The 15,858-nt window shown below is 37.8% G+C and overlaps 1 protein-coding gene across 4 annotated transcripts in view; it reads right to left on the reverse strand.

Annotated features, from left to right (window-relative positions):
* The window catches only part of ZNF366 (zinc finger protein 366), a 36,556-nt gene extending 33,015 nt beyond the window's left edge, over window positions 1–3,541 (reverse strand). For 2 of the 4 annotated variants that reach the window (XM_056514478.1, XM_056514479.1), the window contains exon 1: window positions 3,386–3,527. The gene's annotated coding sequence lies outside the window, so the exon portion shown is untranslated. Of the gene's footprint in view, window positions 1–2,167; window positions 2,357–3,385 lie in introns of those variants that run through there. The other 2 variants (XM_056514480.1, XM_056514481.1) reach the window with 2 other exon arrangements.
* Window positions 3,542–15,858: the final 12,317 nt, after the last annotated feature.

Below are 15,858 nucleotides of genomic sequence, written 5' to 3' on the forward strand. Positions count from 1 at the left end.
TTGGTACTGATGCATTGGTGATCAGAAACTGTGGATCATTTCTTATCAACTAGTAAGTAAGATGTTGCCTTACACATCACTGATTTGTGTCCTTTAACCACAGCCACAGAAAATTCCCCATTACCTTCTGCAGCCTTTACTGCTTTTGTTTCTTTTGGTGCCATTCTGCTGACATGTGCACAAGAATGGAGCAGAAATCTTCCTGCACCATTGAGTTGAGGCAGTTTCAAAGATTGAAAACCATCTAAGTGCTGTCTGAGATACATACTCTTCTGTCTCTGTGTATGGGGCTTGTCTTGGATTGCTTCCATCATTCAACCTCTCATGCTTATCCTGTTCTGTGTATCTCTTTAGCACTACAAGGAACAACACCTTAAAGACACAACACTGCATTTATCTGTGACATGCACATCTTGTCTTTCAAATCTCCACCATCTTCTCTAGACCTTGATAGTCCTAAAACAAGGCTCTTGCTGATGTGCTTGTTTGTAAGAATGAAAAACAATTTAAAAAACCAACAAACAAACCTCCTTGACATTCAAAGCTTCAAATTATCTCCCAGTTAGAAATGTACAATAGATGTGCCAAAATGTTACTAGGAATGTGCTACTATTCTCTATCCAAAAAGTTTCAATAGTTCACATCATTAAAGAAGCTGGTTTTAGATATAAAAAGACAATTGACATTCACAGAAAGATTTCTCTTAGCTTCAATGCTTTTTGTACCAGACCAGTTCACTTGGGATTTCCAGGGCTACAAATTGTTTCTGTAACCTCTCTGCTATTACTGGTGTAGCTTTATTTTTCTATTTCCAAACAAAGGTAATATTCTTCTCTATTTTATTTCATTATAACTGAGAACATATAAAATGGAAATAATGGCTTTAAATAATTCTCTGAGCAAATACATGCACTGACTGACCATTTACATAAATATATTATATACATAAATATGGCTATTAGCATTAGAAGCAGTAATATTTTAAGCAAAATAAACACAAACTGTCTCTTTTTATTCTTGGCTTCTTTTGTGAGTACTTTTTGTAATTTTAAGAGTTGAGTTGTTAACCATTAACAGTCCAGTCTCTCACAAATATTGGGTGAATAACTAAAAATTCATCACACAAATATTTAATTTGTGCTGTAAACTAGAAGCAAATCTGCACCCAATGCAGACTCAGACTGTACCTTTCTCTGCTGTAAATATCTCAGTGATGTAGGAATAACATGTCAGCCAAAAAATCATCTTCCTGACATCTCAAGAAAGATATTAGCTCTGTTACAAGCTCCTGTTGTACTAAATAATGTTACAGTGGTTCTTGCAATAAATTATACAAAACAAAAATAAATAAAGGATTGCAGAGATGTATTTTTAAAGGAAGTAAACCTAATAGGTAAAATATAAGAATGAAATTCAAAATTCAAAATCAGTTTTTTACTGTCAAATTACTAAGCATTCCTTTAAAAAAAGCTCTTTGGACTTATTATTGAGAACTGGGTTTTAAAACAGTATGTTTTTGTCCACCTACTGTTTTCACCTGCTTTTGTTCACCTACTATGATTTGAGCAAATTTGTGCATATTTATGTATTTTATGTATGACAATGCCTCAGAAAAAGGATTTACTAGAGAATACATAAATGTTTATAATCTTCAGAAATAAAATCTGTACCTAAAGGCTGCAGCTTGCTTTTACCTACATGGCAAACTGAATTTCTGAACCAACCAGACCAAAAACTTACAAGTGATTGCAATCCAGATAACACCCTGCAGTTCGAACAAAATACCACCACAAACCCAGAGCTTATGTAATTTTCTGTGTGTGTTTGGAAGACTCCTAAAGGTATTCCAGGTGTTTGACACATAACTGTCAAAATAGTTGTCCAAATCACGTCTCTAATTTGAATCAGTATATAATCACATAAGAATAAACCCAGACATCCCAAGGAGAAGATGTGGCAAATGGTTTTCACAGCAAGACCTGGCACACCTTTGTTATGAACAGGTAAGAAATTGTTAGTGAGTTAGCATAACCAAATAAACTATTAACTCGTACCAAGCTAGAGAGTGGTAACACTCAGCTAAGGAGTTCAAGAAACAAGTTATTTCCACCTCCTTTGGCAGAACCCCCTTTGGCTGCTCCCAAAGCAAAAGGAATCTACAACTTACCCAGAAACTGGGCTGAATTTGTGGTAGTACATTCCTTCTTAAGGAAAAACCCACAGAAAGACACCAGAGAGAGGGAGGCAGAAAGTCCTTTCCACCAGTTGTTTCAGTGAGGGGTGGGAGCAGGAGGCTGTCCCAGGGCAGAAGGGCAGGAGCAGGATTTGGAGTGGGGCAGATGGAGCTGCCTGCCACCCCTCTGCAATGTCTGCCCACCATTTGTAGCCTCTCTGTCTGGGCTCTGGGCATCCTGCAGAGGACCCTGCACTGCAGAGAGCAGCAGCTTGAAGAAGTACTTAATCATAAAATGAGCAAATTCTCCTTATGCAAAGAAATGGACGCCTGTCTTATTTCTTGCACCACCTCTGCATTCTGCTTCAATAAAAGTGTTCATGTAATACTTGAAACATCTTGCATTCAATCACTCATTTCACATGGCAATTCTGATCATTCTGATGCATTTATGATCAACATGAAAAACATTATTGATGTCTACAAAAATGTAAACAAGAGATATACAATTGAGTCCATCCTACTACTGATGTGAGTGATCGGCCTCAGAGTTGTTATGTACTGCACGACATGAACTTTTTCTTTTGTTTTGTTTTTTTCCAAGTGAGATCCAGGAACCATCTTACCACCTCTTAAATGTCATTGTTCCGAGACTAATCATATACACAGATGAGTAGAGATAAACATGTGTAACCCTAAACACAATGCAATTTGAAGGGAACAAAAACAGCCCCAGCAATTCTTCTCCCAACACAACACAGGTTGGTGTGCTGAAGCAGACTACAATACTGGCAGATGATAAATTAAATACATTGATTCCTATATGACACAGTTCCTCTCTATATTTTAGCAATGGCACAGTGAATCTCGCTGAAACTGTTGGGATAAAGTTAGTGAAACCTGTAACAAGATTCTGGACAAGCAGGACTTATATATGCAAAATTGTATTATATTATGAATATGATCAGTCTCATTAGAAAATACTTTCCTATCTGCATAGGTTAAACCATATGGTAGTAGCACCAATATCTAAAAACAGGACTATAGGTATCCCTGGCGTAAAAAGACTGCTTGTTAATGCATATGCTTATTATTAATTTATCAGTTATACATTTTTCTGATTAACGCCTTTTCTTAATACAAAAGCAGATAGATATATATATATATTGCACTTCTAAAGAGTTAGCCATAAAAGCATTTTACTTAACTTACCAGTTGTTGAAGCTGGAAGGAGTCTTGCCCTAAACACTACCTGCTCTCATGTTTGTCATATCTGTCTCTCTCTCCCGCTGTACCCCCCGAGCAGGGATTGCAATAAACTTAGAAAACTATCAGGGACAATGTTTCAAATGACTTAAGAAGGAGAACAGGAACAATCATTTCGTTCTCTTTTTTTTTTTTCAGATGAGTACAGTACCTTCAGAAAGAAGGAAGGAAGGGAGGGGAGAGGAAGTCAACAACCCTTTGCTTTCCTGCAAAAAAATAAGGAAACAGCAGATAGCAATCTCGTTTTCTCTCAAACAAAATGTTTGGAAAAATAAATATATCCAATCCAAAAGGAATTCCTCAAGCATTATATCTGCATTATTGGCTTAATAAAACCTTCTTTACAGCTTGTTATGTGCAACTACATGAAATGATTTCTGAAGTAGTAGGTGGGAATAAGACACCCATGTCTTATGAAGAACAATTAGCCGTAAGCTTGCATAGATAATGAAGGCTTTTACTCTAGAGAAAGACTAATCATACATGTATACATAGATCTTGTTTCCATGGTGATATAGGTAAAAAAAATGCCTAAACCCCCTGTTTACAGTGATAACAAGAAAATAGCACATTGGGTATTCATAGAACACTGTGGGGAAAAAGAAGGGTCGTGAAAGGGGTCAGAAAAATGGCAAGGATCATTGCCTGATCCTGGCAGTGCAGTAATGAGGAACTGATCTCCAAGAGTGGCATTATGGAAGGCATATTGATTTATCCAAACAGAACCAGTGTACTACGTTCCATAAGAGATTTCTTTCTTTCTTTCTCTTTCTTTCTTTCTTTCTTTCTCTTTCTTTCTTTCTTTTTCTTTCTTTCTTTCTTTCTTTCTTTCTTTCTTTCTTTCTTTCTTTCTTGCTTTCTTGCTTTCTTTCTTGCTTTCTTTTTCTTTCTTTTCTTTCTTTTCTTTTCTTTTCTTTTCTTTTCTTTTCTTTTCTTTTCTTTTCTTTTCTTTTCTTTTCTTTTCTTTTCTTTTCTTTTCTTTTCTTTTCTTTTCTTTTCTTTTCTTTTCTTTTCTTTTCTTTTCTTTTCTTTTTCTTTTTCTTTTTCTTTTTCTTTCTCCATTAAACACATTTTGACAATCATATACTGGCCAGCTGGCTGGATTTATACTTGGGATAAGTTTAGCCCATTGTGCTCCACTGTGTTTTTTGTTTGCTTGTATCTTTCCTCCTAACTTTATCTATCATCCGAAGGTCACTTACAGTGATTAGATGCTCCCTTTTTTTTGCCATTAATTTTTTTCATTCTAACATACTTGCCAGTAAACACCTTCACACAGTCATGGAGCTGTGTGTTTAGTTTGTCTGGTAAAGCAGTAGTGACTATGGAGCTGCTCCTCAACAAGCAATTCAGGTTGATTTCTGGGAAAAACTTAAAAAAAAAAAAAAAAAACAAAGAAAAAAAACTTTTCAAAAGGCTTTCTCCTACAAGCTTTGCAGTAAGATTTTGCTCTGGAAGCAATATCTAGGTCAATGCTATTGAAATAATTTAGATTACTGCTGTAAATCCAGTTTTAATGGAAGAACAAGTTGCTAAGTTATCCCATAGAGATTACTATTTCTTTTATTGTACAATAACAAGAATTGATAGCCTTTAAACCAACACAGGAAGCAGTTTCTTAGCACCTGTGTTCCTTCATTTGATTTCTGGTGCTATTTCCTGAAGGTACCTAGCCATTATTTGGTTGGAGAGGCTTTTATCTTAACATTCAGAAAATGAAATTTTTTTATAATAGACGTCAGCATTTGACAGAGCAGTGCAGGTGCTATGAGTGATCTCTGGCCTTGCAGAACCACCAGAGTTTTCTGAAATGGGCAAAACCATAACATGAGGGTGAATTTTAAGAGCAAAACTGTGCAATGCACTTAGATTACACACTGCAAGTGAAGTCCTTAATTCTCCCTTAGGAATGGAGGCCCTAGTTGAAGAGATCTCCTCTGCACACCGAGCACAAGGAAAGCAGAGAGGCCAGCAAAGCAATGTATTGTCTTGCAGGGTCAGCCTAATAGCATAAAGCCTGTAATTTTGTTTTGAAATTCTTTTTCATGATCTTGAAGATAGTGGCAGCTTCCAGGCCAGTCCAGACTGTTTAATTTATTTATTTTCCAGGCACAGCAGGCTAATGAGACCCTGTATGCTGCCATTATGTAGCACCTTTGTTTCTCTCCATTGGGAACCCAGTGCAAAAGTCTATTAGAAAACCTGAACTGATGCAGTTAAGATCATTCTTATGTAAGTCTCTGAGCATATGTGATAGTCTGTGTAGTCCTCTATGAAGAACTTAATTGTTGCAGGTATCCTGTGCTTCTTCAAAGAGCAGCTTCTCTTTCCTAGAGGACTGCAAAGCTAACGAGCTGCACACAAATATCTACTGAGTTCCTTCAACAGGTTATGAGCCTCTACTATCCTGATTAAAGAGGAGACCCCCTGTGAGAGACCCCTACTTCAGCAAGGACAGCAGGAGATGTAAGGTCTTCCTTCACTTCATTCTGTCTCATGTTCCATTGTCAGCAGCTCTTCCACCATCCAAGAGGTCAGGACTGACTTACTTGCCCCAATCAAGTAGCAGCACGCAGCCACTGATGTGCTTGACCTGTTCTTACTTTTGCCAATTTCTTCGAACTGCTGCCAGAAATCACAATGAGGAAATGGCACTAAAACTGATTTTCATGCCAGAAAAATACCTTGCATGGTCATGTCTTTTGCAATGCTTGTCTTTCACGTGTCAGGTCAATCTACAATTACTGACTATGGAGGAAAACAAAAGCATGTATAAAATAATTAGTATCTAGAGTCATACAAATCAAGTAACAAGGCACAACACTATGATACTTAACCAAGTTTTAAGTGACAAGTTGTGTGGTTTTCAGAACATTTCTGGAAGAAATGTTTGCCTGCTCTTTTGTTGCTTTTACTTTAACCTTTTCTCACTCTGCTGTTATCGAATTGAAGACACTGGCACAAATTCAGAGAGATACAGTGTCAGCCTCAATGCAGTTAGATGAACACTATTGAGTGTAAATACTTCCTGGGTCTGGTACATAATGTAAGGAGTGGTCATGAAAAAAGCCAGTATTGTGTTCATGGTGAAGATGAAGACCAAGAAGATTCCTCCAGTACCAGTCTACATAATTAGACTAGACTTTTAATTTGATTAGCTTATATGAAGTTAAGACCCTTATTTTTTTTTCTTTTTTGCTGCATTGAGGAATAAATTGTGCTTCACAGTCTCTTTCCAGTGACAGCAGGGATATATTTCCTATATGTGAAAAATAAGAATGGAATAAACAAGTTCAGCCTCTATCCAACATAATGGAAGAGAACACAGAGGTAAACGCACCAGTAATAATATCCCACTTTATCCTGAGAAAATGAAACCAGAGTCAAAGCCTGACAAATTGACTGGTTTTCTTCATTGTTTTAGGACAATAATTATATATATCTGAACTGCCTGCTAAAAAATAAGATTAATATCTTCCTTCTGGTCTAAAGCATATCTGTGGCATTTTAGCTGAGTAAAAATAATTCAGTTCTCATTCAAAGAAAAAAGTACTGAAGGGCACCCAATTGTTTTTCATAAATCCCTCTCTTCTGTGCTTTCCTGGTCTCTTTTCTGCATTGCATGTTCAACACAGATTGTTCAGGAATAATTTAGCAGAGCACTAATGTGACCAGAGACAGGTACAGGCTGAGTCTGGAGAACTCCTGTGCTGCAGCTTGTGGAGGACTTAACTCTAGTGACCAATATTAGGTAATGTTCTGCAATTTATTGTATTGTGACACAATAAACCAGCATATACTGGTATGTATTTCATTTAGTTTCTCAGCTTATAATATATTAGAATGCTAGGAGATATTACAAAGATTTTATGCTACTGCCTATCTTCCATTATTATAGCATGACCAGAATATTCTCATGAGTACGTGTTTGCACAGCCAAATTTATTACTGTTTTATCAATAGATTTCTTACTTTTGAGAGAGGTAACACTCAATCACCACTTTAAAGAACAATTAACATTTGCAGACTGTAATCTCTGGACCAACCATTTGTATGTCAATTGTTTTGGGGAGAGAAATGTGAAGATTTGCATTGAAGAGAGTAGTGCTCTTGGCAATAAAAACCTTATTATAATTTAAAGTGGCCTTTATAACTTATCCTGGGCCAAGATAATTTCTGGTAAATGACATTGGCTGCAGTCTTTTAAAGACGTGCTTTTCCTGTACCCTGTATGTAATCATCACAACTAACTTTACTAAAACAATATGATCAAAAGCTACTTTTAAATTTGATTATTTGATTAAGAGGATGTGTTTTCATCTTTTAACATGCATGAAGTTATGAGAGCAGGATTGTGAGCCTTATTCAGGTCAGAGGTGGACAAGAACTTGGCTTTAGACAGTATGATTTAATTTGGTGTCATATTGAAGATCTGTAACATGTGGAAATTGACAAAGTATGCATCAAGTTTTTTTTTGTGTTTCTCAAAATGGCCATTTGATAGCAGTTTCATCTGCAGTTTTATATCTACTTAGATTGGAAAATAAATCCAGCATTTGTTCTGCTCTTTCTTGGTTATCTTGCTCAATTAAGTATGTTCATGGGCTCTGGTGTCCAATTAATGTACTGTAGTACTGAAATTACTTGATAGGTTTACAGCTGAAGGCTGGGCATCTAGTGTTGTAAAATGTGTGACTCTTCAAAAAATATGAAGAAAAGGCATGTGTGCATATTCTTCCCTGTATAGTGATATTTCTTACCTTGTTAGATCTGATACTAAAACTATTTCTTCTGGAGGCCTGATATTCTATATCAAGATTAATTTGAAAAGAGTATGAATTTATCTTTTTTTCCCAATCAGTCTCCAGCTGCTGTCATTTTAATTTCAAATATTTTAGTCAGTTAGATAATATGGTCTCTGTCTTATATAAAAGGAAGGAAGGAAGGAAGGAAGGAAGGAAGGAAGGAAGGAAGGAAGGAAGGAAGGAAGGAAGGAAGGAAGGAAGGAAGGAAGGAAGGAAGGAAGGAAGGAAGGAAGGAAGGAAGGAAGGAAGGAAGGAAGGAAGGAAGGAAGGAAGGAAGGAAGGAAGGAAGGAAGGAAGGAAGGAAGGAAGGACCTCTTAGGTTTGTTAGATTTCCCCTCTTCTTCCAAAAGTTTAAATGGGTTTTCTTTTCATAGCTTACTCTTTTTTATTTTGACAAAACATTTTTGCTGAGACTATTATTGTTTTGCAGAAAAGCATTTGACTATGATTTAAAGCACAGGAAAAATCTCAAACTGCACTAGAGGTTTTGTTACTAGGATTTCATCAGCTCTACATTCATCTTTGGTTCATCAAGGCTGCTTGCTTTGGCAAGATACAACTCTGCTAGTTATCATCCTGTATAAGCATACTGCCAGAAAACCCCTTCTGAGAAGTTACCACCCATGCTACTTTACCTTCTTCCTGCAATGTTGCAGGGTTCCTGAATATTCCTGAAAAAGATGTCCGTCTTTAATGTAATAATTTAAAAAACCAGCTCATATATTATGAAAATATGTTTCTTTCATTTTCTTTTAATTCTCCCACATCTGCTTGAGATTTTATATATTTCCTTTTTATCTTCCTTGCCAACAGCTGTCACTGAACCAGATACATGGAGACATAATCACATGAAGATCATCTGTGTGTTATCAATAACAATTTGCTCCTATAACCAACTAAGTGAACAGTCTTCAGTCTCTGGTGCATCTCATTTTCAGATCAACACAATGCCCCTGAAGGATAAGATTTGAAGCACTTTGCAATTGCAAGACATATCTCAACCTATTCAAGATTAAAGTGATAGATAAACACCTTTTAAAAGTGTCACCCACTCTTAGAAAAGACAAGAAATGTTCATTTCATAGGCTTTTTATTGCATTGTATCTTTCACATAACAACCCCAGCCTCATTAATCCCTTTGCCATTCCCTTGGGACACAGAAGAAGCTCAGGCATGGCCATCTATGCCAAAGGTGACTCTTCAGAGAGTACCACAAAGAACACGTGTGCAAACACACAGCAGTGCTTGCTGACAGGGATACCTCCTCGTGCCCAGCCATACATGGGCAGGTCCATCAGGAGAAGAAATGCTGGGGAGTTTTTGTTCCCTGCATCAGCTAGCAGCCCCTGCTGCTGGAGTTCAGTAGAGTGGAGCTTCTGCAAATGGTCTCAGTATTTTTGACCACTTTGGACTTGTAACTGCAAGAGACAATACAGAAGAGCGTGGGGAGAGCCTGTGTGCCTGAGCTCCCACAGAGTTAATGGAGAAAGAGACAGGATTGTGCAGAAGACTAGTCAGAGCACACATATTAGATGTCTAAAATTAGACAGTGTGAACACATCTCTAGGGAGCTTATGCTGCCTTAGATAAGCTCTAATTGTCTTATGAAGCATCCTAGGAGTTGATCACAACTTGAAGGAGAAATTGAATCCACAAGAACCCTCACTTCTTTTATGGCTGTATCACTTCCCTCTCCATCTAGCCCTAAAATGTCTCTATGCTCTGGGACCTGTTGGAATGTGAAGAAGAACATGAGAGAACCTGCTACATGTCTGTGACCTCCCTAGCAGGCTCCCCAGTGCTAGCAGTCATTCTTGCAGCTGGGCTGCAATGGGGCAGGAATGAGCTACTGGTGACAGAAGAAGTGAAAATTTAGGAGAGACCTGCAGTGTTTTGGGCAGGAAGTGCTGAGGTCCAGAGACAGTGTGCTTAAAAGTCATGTCTGGAACCATGATTCATCCATTCCAAACTAAAGGAATAGTCTCTGTTTGCCAGGTCCTGCCACACAGGATGCATGTAGCATGGGGAAATCAGGGCTGCAACATCTTGAGCAGGTTCTGCCACCAAAATGTCATGTCATGAAGCTGCAGATGCATGAATCAACCACCTTCTGAAAAGTGCATGAGGAAGAAAGGGGAGAGGTGACATTTTAGCCTCTCATCCCAAGGCCACCTGGCAGTTCTGCAAAGTTCTTGGATCAGCAGCTCCACATGTACAGCAAAGAGAGCTCCTGGGACAGCCAGGGACTGCCACCCTCTCTTTCCCTTGGGCAAGGCTAGAGTCAAGTGGTCTTTAGTTATGCCTTTCTTTAGCTGTCTTGCTGGTTTGCTGCTATGTGTCTTGGGGCAGCCCAAAGAGATAGACTTCCTATTTTTATATCCTTTTTTGCTGCAGCAGAAAGGCAGTATTTGGCTTAGATGTACTTGTGTGGTATTCCCCAAAGAATCAGTAGATTTTATTTATGTGTTTTGGATAAACCCCTGGATAAGTAGATTGCAGCATATAGGCCTGGTTCTTATGATCTAAAAATTTTACTTTCAGTGTGCAAATAATTCTCCAACCATAACTTACTGAGGGAAGATTTTCTCAACCTTAGAGCAAATTACAGCAAAACATAGAACTGTAGTTCCTCAAACATAAACCAATTCTTGCAAGGTGCTGAATTCACCAATCCTCATTAAAAAGAAGAAGTGAGGATGTTCAGCCCCGAGCTTTGTAAGGGTCTCTTCTATTCCCAACAGGGAAAGTGTGATTTGAAGAGTCAAATAGTGAAGCTAGAACTCCAAAAATGAATCGCTCTCTTCATTGTCACAGCAAATGTCTGTGCTTCAGTGTTTTGCATGATCTGTTCCCAAGCTAAATCTTCTCACCAGCTTTTAAAAGGTGTCCAATCTGTGATTTGAAATTCTAAATTCAATATTTAAGTGCTCAGGTTTTGTTTGTGTGATTTCCTATTGGAATTCAAAAACATATCAAGAAGAGGTGAGTCTAAGAGTCTGGCATAAGAGTCCTGTGCTAATTCTTCCAGCCTCTGATCTGCCTTTGATGACTTGCCCCATCTGCCTTACTTTAATACATCAGATGTTCATTTTATCCCAAAGTGACACATTTGATAAAAATAATGTTCTATTGCTGCTGGATATAAATTCTGTAGTTTAATGTCTATCCTCCTCTTATAGTTTTTATCTGGTCATAGGAATGGATTTTGCTAAAATAAACATAAACGCTCAATAAAATTATTTTTTATGTAGTATGCGGTGGAGATCCTACTGTTAGAAATTTTGAGGATGAGATGTAGCAAAACACTGAGCTTCCAAAAATCTGTAACATCTTTCCTTTCTGGAGATGACATTTTCCAGAATTAATAGAGCTCTCCCTGGGATTTGAAGTGGGTCACAATGATAGACTGCAACAAATTTCTTAAAATAATACCAGCATGAAAATATTACCAGTTAAGCTCTGGGAAAACTCACAGGAAGACTCTTCCAGCTACCAGCCTCAATCTTACATGCTTACCTTATCATATCACACCCAAGGAAAAAAAACCATGTTAATATATAATTATGCTATTACTATATCTGTTTTGCACACAAAGTGTCTGTAGGCCTCTATTTTTATTTTTTTTTTTAATTTCACTCCTTGGTAGGCTTTACTCCAGACAAGGCCCTTTCCAATTGGCAGAGCAAAGAGCAGGCTTTCCCCCTGAAATCCACAGAAGTGCCCATCCCTAGTGGCCATGATCCAGACATGTGCTCTCCTCATCCACCCTGAAATCAGGGTCAGAAACATGTCTGTCTGTCTGTCTGTCTGTCAGTCATTACTGACTGTCATTACTGACTGTCCTTTGATAAAATTCATCCTGTCAAGATGAATTGGGAGAGGAATAGGTACCCAACACTCTTAGGCATGACTTAGGGTTGGAAACAAATCCACAAATCCAGCTATGTATGATGTAGGGAAAACCATGTTTCAGCAATTAGTTGTGTGGAGCTTCTCTGTTTCTTTCAAGGTGCAAAAAAGAATAAAAATAACATAATTTTTTGGTATTTCACTTAATAGACCAAGGACTCAATAGCTGGTGTACAGTGTGTTTTTTGAAATCAATCAATTTTATAAGACTGATCACTCCCTGGAGATCTTAAAGAAAACAAGACTATTTTAAATGTCTGTCATTCCATCTGAATTGGAGCATTTTTAAAGGTTCTTTTTACTCCTGTAGGATTTTGACTGTTGTTAGTTTAGTCCTTTTGAGTCTCAGTTAATACTATGCTGACTTTTCTGCAATTGAATCTGAGATATGTGTGATATATGGAATAACATGGGTCTCTGAACAGCAAACTGTGAACAACTACATATTTTAATAAAGTGTCTATACTGGTAAATTTTGATATAAATAGATCTTTTTGATGTCCCACAAGGTGTTTAGAGGTTGGAGTATCTCATCCACGATTCCCCTCAGTGTCTGCAATATGTGTAACCAAACCCACTGCTGTGTACTAGAAAAATGCAGCACAATCATTTTTGGGAAGGGGTATTAAAAACCACACCTTTCAATTTGAAACTACAGGAAAATTTAAAGTTAACACAACACAGGTAAATCAGAATTTAACCAGGACAATATGGAGCAATCTCTTATTATTGGACAAAGTGCTGATGACTTTTAGTTGAAGTTCTGAATCCAGCATTTTTTACCACCTTGCCTGAGTGAAAATCATTGCTTCAACAAATAATCTGTTACCACTAAGTTATCAGTAAGAAGGCTTTGGAATAACTTATTAACCACTTCAGAAAGTTGTGCTAGTCAGGGAGTCTCACAAGAAGCTCCACAAAACAGTGGGGATATTTAAGTGTGGCAATACATTTTCAAAGAGAGATTGAAAGATATGTGTGTGACATGATATATTTAATATGAAAGAGCAGTAAAGGCTTTTTAAAACTTTAGAATTTCTATTTGTCTTTAATTGCTTATTTATTTTCAGTTCTGTTTCATATTTTATACCTCATCCAAGCTCAAAATAACTGTATATATTAACATACTCATCACTTCAAATTTGAAAGAATATTGTTTAGGAACTTTCATGGTGCTAGTTTTGCATTTTTCTTACAGGCACAGGGAAATTCAGGTTCTCTTGCATGCACTTGAAAGATCAGTCTGGCTCTACTTGTGGGAAGGAATTATTTATATGGGTATTTAATTAGGAATACTGAGATGAAATTAGGAGAAAGAAATTTAAGGATGGATGTCTGTGACTACAAGACATTGTGAAATAGTCTTCAAAAGGAAAAGCTGGAAACTCCAGAACTTTCAACTTTTAAGGACAACTATGTAGTGGAAGTTATAACACAGGAAACAAGCAAGCTCTGAGGGCAAACATGACTCTTGTATTCTATATCTGCATTTCATCACATGGAACTGCAGCAGCACAATGCTGCAAGTTGAGGTCTACCCAGAATTATGACAACCCATAACAGCACAAGCACACAAGCCTTCTGCAGCATTGGGGAATCATGAAACAGCTGGAGACAGTGGGAATGCAAAGACAAGCACCAGGCCACTTCTCGCCTTTCTTGCTGGATGTGTGGGAACACATCTGTGTCTCAACACTGGTAGAGCTTCATTTCCATAAATGCATGTATCTCCTTGCTGTCTCCTCCCACTGCTGTGAGAGTGGTGGAAAACTAGCATCAAGGTACTTTGCTTGGAGCCAGGTCTCTGGTGGTGAAAGTTAACTACAGGAAATGTGTAAGTGTACAAAAGCTTAGTAAAACTGATGAAATGTCAGTGCTGCTGCCTCTGATTCTGACTCCTAAACGAACTTTGCAGCTTTTCCCAGAGCACTTTGTCTCAACAGCAAAAATGTTGTGCCCCTCTCTTCCTGTACTAGAACTACTGTGGTACTGGAAATGCAAAAGGATAAGACTGAAATACCTGCAAAGGGCAGTCCCTGTTAGGGAGAAAGAGAGCTTGTCTGATGCTGTGAGCATGTTGTTAGCCTTCCCATTTTGTTTCCCATCTCCTGTCCAGAAATACAGGAGTCAACCCAGCACTACACAGCAAACCAGCTTTTGCCCTGTATACTATGAAAATCACTGCTGTTCCTCTGGAAACTGTTTAAAATTCATAGGTCATTGATGAATGAGTGGTTGTTTTTCTCCTGCATGTGCTCTGTAGTATGTCAGTGGTTATCTAAATATGACCTCTAGTGTTCAACTTGCATGACAGTAATTTAAGAAAATTATTGCCTTACTAGACTTTCCTTAAGAAGAGTGTCATCTTTTCTGGTTATCTCAATATCTTACCCGAAAAAGAAATTAAGAAATTAATCCTGATCATAAAGTAAAATTTGTTGAAGATATTGCTTTAAAAGCAGAAAATATTGGAATACTGGAGACTCTCTTGAGGGCTTTAGAAACAGTTGATACAAAGTGGGAATAACCTACATTGAAAAATCATATTCTCATCTGCATGGAAAAATACTGTAAATGGTAGAGCATCAGTGGAAGCAGTTGTACACTTCTATGCATTGCATTTAAGGACAGTGATGAAGACTCTGTAGTACAATGGCTGGTACAAGATGGTTGCTGAGAAAGGGCTCCTTTATTTTTTGTTTCATTCTTGGTGCTGCCACTGATCTTCCAGTGTCTTTTTCATTTGGTTATTTAACTTCCGTGTCCTTGTGTTTTCATCTTGACAAAACACACAGACACATCTTCTTGTATGAGGTTCATGAGGTTTAAAAATTTTCTGTAAAGTTGCATGAAATTTGGATAAGAAGCAAAATAAAACTAACTGGTGATCTGGTATTTTTTCAATTATAGGAAAGGGCTGAGAGACTCTACATATATTCTATTTGCTTTAAATAGTCCGAGTCACAACATGGGACCATAGGAGAGTGCAAAGCCATTAGATAACACTGAGAGTTGCATGATATTAAGGGAGGAAGGGGAAAGGCACAATGCTTCCAGTTCAGGCTGCAGACGTCTAACACCTGCTCTGCTTTGAGCAGGGATTGACACAGTTAAACTTCTGCTTTGGGGATGTCTCTTTCCTCCTGTTCTGATACTTGCGATATTGCCACATGTTTTCCAGAAGGACAAACAGCAACAATATGGTCAAAACAGAGGTCACTGAAAGCTTAGAGAATCTGCAGTGACAACCTGCTTTGCAATGCAGTCCTTTGCTGATTGTTATACAGTATGTGAGTCTGTGGATACAAACAAATGGTTTATCACATCATGATAGAGAGGAATATGTATGACATGTATTGTGAAAACATGTAATAGAGCCTCCTGCTTCCTGATGGTGTTTGTTAGCTCTGTGTGCACAAACTCTACTACTTTGCATTTGTTCAGATATGGAATAGCTCCAGCAGGCTTGTTTCCCATCTCATCTAAGTGCCTTAAGCAGTAATGCATATCTTGGATGCTCTCTCAAAGCCCTGTGGTTTATCTGCTTGAGTATTGTTAGCACCAGAAAAATCGATGTCACTTCAGCTCTGGCCTACAGATTCCTTTTACAGTATGCTGTTTCTTACAGTCTTGTAAGAAGAGCACACTTTGTTGTTAGGCAAATGTTTATTTGTACCTGTTTGAATTTGATCTTCCTGGTAGGAA

The sequence above is a fragment of the Oenanthe melanoleuca genome, chromosome Z, assembly GCF_029582105.1.
Source record: "Oenanthe melanoleuca isolate GR-GAL-2019-014 chromosome Z, OMel1.0, whole genome shotgun sequence".
In the NCBI taxonomy this organism is placed as follows: domain Eukaryota; kingdom Metazoa; phylum Chordata; class Aves; order Passeriformes; family Muscicapidae; genus Oenanthe; species Oenanthe melanoleuca.